The following is a 12,727-nucleotide window of genomic DNA, read 5'->3' on the forward strand; positions in this document are numbered from 1 at the left end:
CGAGCCGTGTGAGTCGATTCCCTTTCATGTGGATTCTCTTCCCTCGATGAATACAAATTCAAAAACTCCTCTCGTGCTTCTTCCACCAACTCCACCCGCTGTCGAGTCTCCTCCAACAATTCCTCCGTGCTTCTATGTCCGTCAGCAATCTTCTGGAACCTTCTTCTGTGTTCAGCTTGTTGTGCTAGAATTAGATTTCCTTGTGTTGTGCGTATTTCATCCTTTTCTTTCAGCTTATTCTTATACTTGTTCAGCTGATTCAGCATTAGTCTTCATTCCTCCGCTTTTGTTCCAGGTCCATCGGGCAACGAGGCCAAATGTTTACCGTACTGGGGTAAAGAAATTAATGTATATAGGCAATGGATAAGAACAGCATAACTCCTTTTATTCGCATATGCCAAAGATATTACATTATGCTTCTGATTCTGATGATTACAATGATTACCCGGAGGGTGTATATATACATCCCGAGGAACCTTCCCGAAGGGGTCCGTCAGCTACATAACAAGAACCTTCCCGAAGGGGCATATATCGACGACATACACCCTGACACACACCCTGTGGGCTACACAACATTTACCGACGACATAGACTTCATTTCATTAAAGATTTCTAGGTCTAAATGAAACTGTCTTTCTTTTTTATACACATTACTCATAATATTGTATGTTTTTCATAGACATCCTTTGCTCTGTGAATGTTTCTAGTCTAGGCCAGGGCATTCATAAATGTACTGTATGCAGAAACCCTAGAAGGAAAATCATACTTGCGCATTTCAGTCAGAACCACGTGTGCTTTTCAAAAATTCCAAACATACAGTATGCCTCAACAAGTAGAACATATATATCTTCAGTTGCAATATGAGACACCTGTTTCATTCTCAAGCAGACACGCTCTACCTTCTCGCACTGATTTTTTTTAATTTATTATTTTTTTTTTAATTTTATAATAGGCTTCTATGAACGGATTGTAACAAGTACATTTTCTTAAATCTGTCATGGAAAACATACCAACTAATTTCATTGAAACAACTTTTCAATGCAATCGAAGAGTCACATGTGAAAGTCAAAAGATCACCATCACACACTACTGGTGATAAATGAGAAATCGACCATACAACTCACCAAGATTCCCATAATAAGAACTGGCAATAGAGAACAAAGGTGCTATAATGCTAAGATATTGTGAAAACAACAGTTACATGATAGGTAGAAGGAAAGAGTAAAAAGGGAATTGAAGCCAAATCAACAAACTCCCAACAAGTGAGAATTGACATTAATACAAAATGACTAGATAGAAGAATTACGAAACAATATGAATCATATAAATGATGTAGAATATGATCTTGAAAACTACTCAGCTTCATTGAAAAACATAATACTAACAAGACTTTCAAAGATACAAAAATTAAATTAAATTAAAAAAACCTAGCATCATTAAACAAAAGATATGGTCAAACAAAGGAGAAAAAAACAAGAAACCATTGAGGAATACAAAAAAGACGTTATGGAACATTTAGAAACTGACAAAAATAATATGGCAACACATAGAAATAAAGCAAGTTGTGATGAAAGAAAAGAAAAATGGCTTTGTGAACCAGAAAAATTGTCAGCATACACATAAGAAACATGAATTGGATGAGTCCAGATAGCACCTTATGACCATGGGATAATAACAATATGCCAGAACAAAAGAGATATGAGCTGAGATGTATATGTAAAAGCCACCACATAAAATTTGCAATCTGAAGAATAGAAAGGAGCAGTTATAACCAGAGGCTCGAACAAAAATAAATATTGATATCTCCACAAACTCAACTTCTACAGTCTCTATCGTAAAATCCAAGACAGGCACAAAAACCAAAGGCATCACAGGCATGAAATAACAATGTCGAGCATCACAAAAGAAATAAAAATTTCTGATGGCCATCGACAACAACTTGTCACGCTCTCCGCCTATCTTTTGTTGTTTCTACAACAGCTAAAAGACTTCAGCATATATTCTCTAGTCTCCAAGTTTACAAATGATCTTCCTGCAAAGAACTGATGAAGAGAATCGTTATCATTTTCCTCGTGTAGAACTTCCGCTGAACCTGATGATGAACCCTCCCTATTAATACTCAGAGAACTCATGCGCCCAACATTTGTTAATTGCCAACAAATGTAATTATATGTGCATTGCAGTTGGTTACCCCTGCAAAATGTTTTCACATCCAATTCCTACTCTGAAAGTTTGACAGAGCATCCTTCGCGCCAACTATTGCAGGGACTGAACCAATGCCAGCTTGAATAAGCTATGATGGTCACTTAGATTAAAACTATTCATATCCACGATAGTCTTCAAGTTGGCTTCTTCATTGACGACATAAGGCATCTACAAAAGCTTCATGGTGAGAAGTTCACGTGATCAATCCTAAGGTATGATGTTTCATCATTAATTTGATGCCCTGCTCAATTTAGCTTGGCCAAAATTCTTTTAACACACAACATTAAACTATTGATGAAGTCCTTGATTCATTGAACTTATGTACAAATATTTATCTTTGAATTACTTTTCTACCTACAAACAAAGTTTCCGTAGACACCATATTATATAGTTTTCTATCGCATTTTGTTTCTCAATCGTCTGACTTCACCACCACGATCCTTTGTTTTATTGCATGTACATACTAGACCAACACAAGCGACTTAATCATTAATATCATGCCAATCAAACTTCTCACCTATACAACAAGATGCATCCATACAAGGCCTTGATTACTTTGACCAACTCAGAATAGAGTCTCCATTTGTTATTTTGTATCATAATTTACAAGTATGACCCAAATGATGGATCTTCCATATGTCCCATAGTATTTATTGCCGAAGGTCCTGTGATGAATAAGTCTATGCAATCTCGTGTAGATACTTGCAAATTAGAGTTAGCAAGTCTGCAGATATGTGATCAAATTGTTTGAGAACATAGTGAACAACCCTCTTGCAATTATTATGTGAAGATATTGTGCCCAAAACTCACGACGCTACATCTGGTATTTATTATTTTGTACAACAAATTCAATATCAATGATATATGCCGAGGATAGGCTTTACCAACCACAATTTCTGCTGCTAGTCACAAAATCTTCGAAGGAATGGGCCACTAATTTCGAAGATAGTCAACACCGAGATGGGTTGATGCTTAGATAGGCCTCCATTTATCATGCACCACATTGAACAAAGGAATGTTTCCTACCGTCAGGTTCAACTTGTGTGTTATCCCACAAAACACTCTACCCAACAGACCACTTACCACACACAGTGATTTGGTTCTACCATCTCCCCACCTTCTCTACGTTTGCTTCATCTACTTCTGGATCCTGAAACCACATTGCCCTCTCTATCTCTCCCCCTTTCTCCTACCACCCAATCTACGTGGGAGTATTTCTTTCGATGCGAAGTAGAAAGGATATGATTCGCTCACAACCTTTAATGGAGGAGTCCAAGCATATTAATAATGCCTACATTTTAATTCTTCTATCTACTAACTGATCAATTGAATCTACTCTAAGACTCTTCCTTTTAACCATATCTCTATCAAAGTAAAAAGTTGTTTCTCTATCAAAGTGTTAAGGTCCTTTAGGATCTTCCTTAAGCGGTAAAGCTTTCTTCAAAAGAACCTGGCTCTGATACCATGTTAATGATAGGATCCATTAATTTGATCTATAACTTGTAATAGCACTTGTTATATATATGTGAAATAAAGAGGCATGAAGAGACATGTCTCTTTAACATATTAACTTACATTAGTTATAGTTATAACACAAGTAATATATCCTCAATATATTACAATGGTTATATAACAAGATATATATATATATATACACACACTTTTAACATAAGTTAATTATTCCATATATAATATTTTCCATATATTATTTATATATCTCATATATATAATATAATTTATCCAACGGAATTATAGCATTAACAATTAGCATGTTGACAACTTTTACATTCATTTGAATTCATTGTCCTCACAACCTCTGATGTTAAGCCTCTCGAATCCTTGTCTATTAATGATGGTTATTTGAGATCGAATGTTAATCTCCGAAATCTTGTAAAAGGTTGATATTCCTCTGTATTAATCTTCCATCACAAACAAGCCACACACTTTGACTCAAATCTTTTAGCGAGTTAGGTCACATTGTTTACTGCATAGGGTAAGAAGTTAACACATGTATAACACGATTCAATTCAAAACAGGTACTTTATTCATGTATGCACTTGCAGATTACAATCCAATTACAATGACTACAATGATCTATTGATGATTCCAAAGTCCATCTCGGACGTGTACAAATACCTTTCCGAAGGGGTGACTCAAGCGTCACGCGCCCGTTCGGATACTATTCTACCCATCGGCTACATTATACATTTTACCAACAACATCATCCCCCCCAAAAAGAAAGGTCGTCTCCGGACGACAATACAACAAAATTCCTTAACAAAATTTTACTAACAAAATGCATCAATGCATAAGTACTAGACAGAGGGATGCATCCCTGGCGTAGTGGTCGTCTACGTCCGCAACTCGTTCACTTCTGCCCTTAGCTTGTGGACCTATTCTTTCTTGATCTTCAGCTCTACTTCTACTTCCAACTGGAGCTCTAAGGCTGACTGCATCATCTCTCCGACCTCTCCCAATTCCTTCTCTTTCTCTGCTGCCATCTTCTCTTTTTTTGTCCTCAATTGTTCATTTGCTGCTGCTAACGGTTCTTTTGCTGCTAACAGGGTTGTCCTTTCAGATTGCCAGGCCGCCCGCTCCGACTCCCAGGCTGCCCTCTCCGAAGCAAACCTAGCAGCTAACTCCTCCCGAGCTCCCTCAGTTGCTAGCTGGTCCGCCTGACTCCTCCAAAGGGTGTAATATATCTCCCTGTGTAACCTCGCAATCTCCTGAATCAGTACCTCAATCCAGCCCTCCCTCTCAGGTTCCCTCGTCATGGACCAATCCTGTCGCATCTCTGTGGTTTCCACATCGGGCTATCCCCTCGCCTCAAAACAAACCGTAAAGGCAGCTGGACATCCCGTCCGTATGAAGGATATGACTCTCTCCAGCTCCTTCCTACTAACTCCAATGTCTGCGTCTTTGCTGAAGCCAAAACCTCGCGAGCTCGAGATGCTAGAGCTGCGACATCATCAAGAAAAATTGCCTCCGCCAACATTGTCAACTGCATCCGCCATATGCTCAACAGCGCTATGCGGCACTCCTTCACTCTGTGTTTGCGCAAACTCCTTCTCTGACACTGCTTCCCGTGTGGGTGTCGGCAAGTATGTCACTCGAGGTGCCAGAGTTCGGTGGAACTTCGTACTCAGAAAAGCACTCACCCTCTGGGTTCTATCCTCTCTCTCGCTGTCCTACTTAGGTGATGTCATCAATGTCGTGTCTACTATGACCACCGAATCAGATTCTACTACCTCCAGTCGGACACCTGGTGCCCCCAACTCCTCGCCTGCGAGTACCTCCAACACCCTTATCTCTGTGTCTATCTCCATTTCCATGTTCGGTACCAAAGTCTCTCCTATATCGAGTAGGGTCTCACGAGCCGGCTCCATCAGTGCTTTCGGAGCTACTGTCTCCGTCGGTGCTGGATGCGACTCTGCTATAGCTCGTGTCTCTACGGTGAGCTGTGTCGTAACTGAGACTAGCGCCATCACCACTGGCTGTCCAAACCCTAGGACACCATGTTTACCCACTGGAACCAAGTGTGTCGTAGTTGAAAGCACAGGCCGTGGAAATCTCAAGGGCGTAGCCGTGATTACTCCTACCTCTTCGTCATCTTCCTCTTCCCCCTCAGACCCATTCTCCCCTGAAGATGTCTCCTCTCGGCCACTATTTGTGTCGCCACCATCCAGCCTTGGTCGCTTCTGCCCTATTGTTTTGGTGCCGAAAGTATCCAAGTGCTTCCATTGCATTATAGGTGGTTCGCCAGGTGCGAGTGGTCCCAATTTTGCCTCCAGTGCGTCATTCGGGATCATCCGCATCGTCGCATCCAAAAACAGACCAATAGCATAATGTGGCATATAGAACGTTTTGTGCTGCAGTGTCATAAACTCTAACATCCGCTCTGCCAATAGTGCTGCCCAATCATAAACTCTGCCATGCAGGATTCCGTTCATCATGGCTACGTGTGGAAACGAGATATCTGAAGCGCAGCTCGAACCTGTGAGACGGCTTTTAACTATGTCCATCAGACAACACCAATGCCCCTCCTGGATATTAGATTTCTTTAGTCCTCTGCCTTTGAACATGACTGAGAGAGCCTCTTGTTCTACCTGCGACAGGTCTCCGCACACAAGCTGTATCAATTTCATCTTCACTTCACGGCTTAACTTCTTCGACTTGCTTTCTATTTTTCTCCCACCCTGAGCATGGCCAGGTATGCCAAATACTCGTGTAAAATCTGCCGGTCTAAATGACACTGTTAACTTGCAACCAAGATATTCAAATGTACTGCTTCTAGAGAACCTGTCATATGTTTCAATCATAATGTGCAAAAACCCCTTGTAGTCTCTGATGCAAAATACTGGCATTTGCACTACCCATTCTACCTGTGCTTTCCAGATACTAGCTTTGACCTGGTGGTTGTCCGGAGTCTCCTGCCACCATTTCCGGCACTCTGCACCATTTAACCCCTCGAATGTGATACTTTGTACTGTAGGAAATTCTCCCTACTGCTTGGTCTGCTTTGCTTTCTTACTTGCGCATGCACTAGTGGTTCCTATATACATCCCTCCTGCTACACGAATTCCAGACGGTAGTGTCTTTGCGTTCTTGTTCATGTCTTCATCCAGTTTCCTCTTCCAAGCCCTTTTCCCAGCTAACTGCATGATTGTCACCTTTTTGTCATTTTGTGAATAAATGTCACACCGTTACGGCAGTTACTTTCCACAATTTTTCTAGCTTCTGTACTGTACGGCTTCTTGGAAAAGGATAGCTTACTCCTTTTAATGGTACGGCTGTTTACAAATTTGCAATATCTTACATACTCCGTACGGACATCTCCTTGTGCTGCACAGACCGTACGATCTTGTATATTCTTTTTATCTGCTGTACGGTATCTGCTTCTGTATGGTCGTACGGTGTAGATATTCCCTGTTTGAATGGCTTCCAATTGCGCTTCTGCTCCTTGGCGTCCTCCTAATTCCAGCAAATTTTCTTGGAACCATACAGAGTCCAGGACCTAGGCATACTCTGAGTTATGATCTGCAATCTCCTCCTTAATGCCATATGCTGTCTTCCCCTATGCTTTTGATACCTTCATTCGTATTGCTTCCAAACAAGTTGCAACAAAATGTGTATTCCTTATGCCCTATGTACGGCACACCGTACGGTCACAATATTCTTGTATGGTTTCCACTGTGACATGCTCCTTTTATCCACATACGTTCATACAGGTTTCCATACAGTCATGCAAACTTCTATTCAATTCCTTCCAAGTCCGTACATAGCCTTGGCTCAGGCCGTACGGTCTTTCATTGAACTTTCTTGTCTCTTCTCAAGCCGTACAGCTTCCATTTAACTTTCTTGTGTCTCCTCTCAAGCCGTATGGACTTCCATTTAACTTTCTTGTGTCTCCTGGGGGCCGTACAATCTTCTATTTAGCTTCCTTGTATCTCCTAGGGGTCGTACGGTCTTCTATTTCACTCTTCTATGCTAGTCTGACCGTATGGTCTTCCTGACTTTGGATATTGTTGTATCGCCTTTTTAATACTTATTTATTTTGTTTATTTTTGCTTTCCCTTCACCTAGCTTGAGTCCGTACGGTCATGAGGGTGGGTCGTACGGTCTTAAATCCTGGCCCTCAAAGACTCCTGTTGCCAATTTTACTAACTCCTTTTATTATTGTTTTGTCTCTTTATTAATATTTTGCTATTTTGCTCCCTTTTTCATCATATTTACTTATATCTCTTTTTCTAATAAAAGTCCTCTGGGCTGTACGGCAATCTAGAGAAGCCCTACGGTCATGTAAACTACTTCACTTTTTGTTTTCTAGGTTGTACGGCCTTTTGCTTTTCTTCATGCTTGTCCATATAATCTCGGCTAAGGCCCTCCTATAGGCTTCTGTCCCCATTACATTAAAATTCACCTCTTTATACATTTATTTTATACTTCATTTTATCAACTCATGCTTTTACAACTATAGTTTATTACTTCACATTTAAAACTATATTCGATTTTAATATTATACATATATACGCTATTTACAAACATTTTCTTCGTTCACTTATTTGTCTGCGGGGGATCCTTCTTTTCCCTGTATATTTTCAACTTTGATCCATTTACGGCATCTGGAATTTCTTTTCCGTCCAGTGTCCATAATTTAATTGCTCCGTTATATCCAACTTCCCATATCTTATACGGTCCAACCCATTTAACTTTGAATTTCCCAGGCCTTAATTTCATTTCGTCCATTATACTTCAGTACTAACTGATCGGGTTGAAAGTTGTTCAATTTTAGGTGCTTGTCATGCCACGCCTTCCTCCTTGTTTGTGTGACTTTGATGGCCCACTGCGCCTGCAACCGCCGCTCATCAAGTTTGTTCAGGTTATACAACCTCTCTCGTAAGCTCTCCATATCACCTAGTTTATTCTCAATCGCTATCCTTAAACTTGGCACCATGAATTCTGTCGGCACTACTGCCTCCTGTCCATACATTAGCTGAAATGGGGTATGTCCTATAGTTACTTTATACAAAGTGCGGTATGCCCATAAAGCAGATGGTAACTTCTCTTCCCAGTCTTCTCCCTCAACTGCACAGGATTTATAAATCACTCCTACCAGAATCTTGTTCGTTGCTTCTGCCTGTCCGTTTGCTCTTGGGTAATACGGGCTCGACAATGAATGGTAAATTTTGAAATCAGTAGTGAGTACTCTAATCACATGGTTAACAAAATGTCCCCCGCGATCACTCAGCAACTGGAGTGGGATCCTGTAACTTGTAATAATTTGTTCATATAAGAATTTTGCTGTGCTGACTGCAGAATTGTCTGGTAACGCGCGTGCCTCCACCCATTTAATTAAGTACTTCGTTGCTACCACGATGTATCGGCACCTTGTTTTGCTCACCTTCAGTGGTCCAATAAAATCCAGTCCCCACCTCTCAAACAATTCCTGTGCATGCGAGGGATTCAAAGGCATAAAATCTCTCTTCAATGGTTTTCCAGCCCGTTGGCATGTATCACACTCAACAACCCATTCCCTGGCGTCATTGTATACAGTCGGCCACCATAGTCCTGCCAAAAGTATCTTCCGCACAGTAGTATCCGGCCCCATGTGTCCTCCTGCTGGGCCTTCGTGTGCTTCCGTCAGTACTTTCGAAATTTCCTCCTCGAGGACACACCGTCTTAGAATTTGATCTGGTCCCATTTTATACAGTAGGCCATTGATCAACTAAAATGTCTGGCTTCTCAGCACCAATTTTCGTCTCTCGTTTGGTGACATGTCGCTTGGAAACTGCCCCGTCGATAGATATTCTCCAATGCGTGTGTACCAGGCTGGTAGTACTGTAACATGAAAAAGTTGCGCATCTAGAAAATCATCATTAACTCCTTCAAGTGGCTCACCCAATTTTATTCTTGATAGGTGATATGCACTCACATGACTCTTCCCTAGCCGTACCACGATCTTAAATGTGAACTCCTGTAATAATAACAACCATCGGCTTATTCTTCCTTGAATAATCGGCTTATTGACCAAGTAGAGTAACGCCTGATGATCTACATAGAACACAAATGGAGTGGCCAACAAGTGGTGTCTAAACTTTTGTACTGCATATACCATCCCCAACGCTTCTCACTCCGTGGTACTGTAATTTCTCTCTACTTTCGACAACAATTTGCTTGCAAAGTACATTGGATGGTCCAACCCGTGGTCGCCAGTCTGCGCCAGTGTTGCTCCAATGGCATAATTTGAGGCATCTACATGGACATGAAATTCTTTATCCCAATTCGGATAGGCCAAAATAGGAGCCGTAGCCAACCTTGTCTTCAATCCGTCAAAGGCTTCGTTCTGTTCAGCCTCCCATCTGTAAGGTTCACCCTTGCAGGTGAGTTTGTCTAGTGGATAAGAAAATTTTGCATAGTTTTTAATAAATCTTCGATAATAACCGATGTGCCCCAGAAATGACTTCACTTCCGACACATCTGTCGAAGGTGGCATCTCTAAGATCACGCGGACCTTGTCTGGATCCGTCTTCAATCCTTCTTTACAAACTATATGCCCAAGCAGCTTCCCCTACGGCACCATGAACCTGCACTTCTTCAGGTTCAATGCTAATCTTGCTCACCTGCACCTCTCCATACACTCCCCTAACGCCGTTATGCATTTGTCTTCTGTGCTAAAAATTGACCAATCATCTAAAAATGCCTTAAAATTTCCAACAGACATCTTATCAAATATATACAGGATAATCCTTTAGAAAGTCGTCGAAGCATTACATAATCCGAATGGCATCATGTTATATGCATATACTCCATCCTCGACAATGAATGTCGTTTTTAGTTCATCCTCCTCAACAATGGATATCTGATTATACCCTGAGAATCTGTCCATGAATGAGTAAATTTCATGCCCTGCCACTTCTTCCAGAATGCTATCTGTAAATGGTATCGGAAACAGGTCTTTAATTGTTACGGCATTCAGACATCGCAAATCCACACATATTCTTATCTGTGTCGTATCCTTTTTCAAGGATATCACAATCGGTGATACCCACTCACTTGTCTGCACTTTAAAGATGATACCGGCCTCCAACATCCTATCAATCTCTTCCGTGACCCGCGCTGCATAGTTTTTGTTCATTCGGTACAGTCTCTTCCGTATTCGTACCACGCCTTCGATTAATGGTATCCGATGGACACATAGTTCTGGTGGTACTCCTTTCAAGTCCTTATACGTCCAAGCAAAAACATCTTTATACTCCATGAATATTTTGAATGCTATCGCCTTCAATACTGGGTTCCAATCATCTCCTACAAGAATGTTCTTCGGATTTTCCTCATCACCCAAGTTCATTGTTTTCACTATCGGCTCTTCATACTTTATTGGTTTATCTTTACTGAACGTATGGGCAGGTGTTTCATCCACCTGCGCTTCTCCCTCCTTCAGTTCACTGTACTCCTTCGGAAACTCATGGCCTTCTTTTCCTTCCTCGATACTCAAAATATTGCAGCTCGGAAAGACCTCATAATCTTCCATTTGCCAATGTAGCAATCTGTTTACTGAGTCTAGGTCATCATCAGTTGACTCTCCTATTCTCAGCACCCCTTCATCATCTGGTTCCATCCTCTTTTTCCCTTCGTCATCACTCTCGCCACCGCCTTCTGAGTCCGACGACGCGGCTTCTTCTCCTACCATCTGTGTATGCAAATCGATTATAAATCTCCTACCTCCCTTCTCCATTGATAGGGTGTTCCTTTTCCAATCGTGCTTTACCTTAGCTTGCACCAGCCACCCCCGTCCTAGGATGGCGTCGTACCCTCTTCTCTTTAATGGAATAACTACAAAATCCAGTAAAAATGGTTGTGTCCCAATTGTTACCGGCTGTGCCATTAGAGTGCCCAAGGGTTTTATCCCATGTTGATCTGCTGTAAGTAATTGAAAGGTGGGTGGCCATAGTGTCGGTTGTCCAAGTTTTTTCCAGATATCTTTTGGTATCACATTCACTCCCGATCCTCCGTCTACTATTGTATCTGTTAGCACCGTACCCAGAATGCCCATCTCCACCACTGCTGGATGTCTACCTGTCGTAAGTGCTAGTAACATCGGATCTGTTGCTGCTGCTGTGGCTGTTTCCTTACTATCCTTTGATTCCTCCGTCATTCTCGGGGATGGTTCATATTAATAATAGTCGTACGCAACTGTGGCATGGTGAGAAGAAGATCATTTAATTTAATTGGCACTTCCATTTGCATTATCTGTTTCACCATGTTTTGTTCCGCCAAGTTTCTTTTCGAAGTTTCAGCAGTGTCTTTTACTTGTGACTTCTCTGCTTTCATCTACTTCTCTATCTCTGTTCGGGCTTTTTGTAACCTCTCCTCTTCTTCCGCATTCGGATATTTTGCCTTCCTCGCCTGCTCTCGTGTGATTGCCAACACGTTCTCATTACTTGTTTCAATACTTGATAAATTTACACTTTGCTTTGGACATTTTGAATCTTCATGGTCCCCTGGACCACGAATCTGCACAGTAGTTGCGGCGCCTCCTTCGTAGTACAGTCCCTCGCGAAGTGACCCCAAAGATTACATGCCCGACACTGTATCATCAGTCGTCCACTCGCATCATATTGTATTCTACTCCGGCCTCCATTGTTATTGTTATTGTTTCCACCCCTCCCACGTCTATTATTGTTTCGATATCCACCTGAAGTTGCATCATTGCCCGCATTGTTGCTATTGCTCGACACTTCCTACGTTAGTGACACCTGCTGGTGTCCTTTTGTTTCCAAGTTAAACGGGCACTCTTTCAGGGAATGCCCCGCCATCTGGCAAATGTCACAAAACTGCTTCTTCGGGCATGAACCCTTCGTATGGCCGTCCTCCTTGCAATCTGTACACCACAATTCTCCTTTTACTGTATCTGGATTCTTTTTCAAATTTTTGAATTCTTTCATCATCCGCAGCATGTCTTTCTGTAGCGCTTTCACCTTCTTGTTTGATTCCTCATCACTACTACTACTCTCCGAGGATG

General features: G+C 41.5%; 1 protein-coding gene across 1 annotated transcript in view; it reads right to left on the reverse strand.

Annotated features, from left to right (window-relative positions):
* The window catches only part of SWA1 (transducin family protein / WD-40 repeat family protein), a 151,140-nt gene that overhangs the window by 104,853 nt on the left and 33,560 nt on the right, over positions 1–12,727 (reverse strand). The window lies entirely within an intron of this gene.

The sequence above is a fragment of the Cupressus sempervirens genome, chromosome 5 (assembly GCF_028749045.1).
Source record: "Cupressus sempervirens isolate cs-2001-9-10 chromosome 5, ASM2874904v1, whole genome shotgun sequence".
Classification (NCBI taxonomy): Eukaryota; Viridiplantae; Streptophyta; class Pinopsida; order Cupressales; family Cupressaceae; genus Cupressus; species Cupressus sempervirens.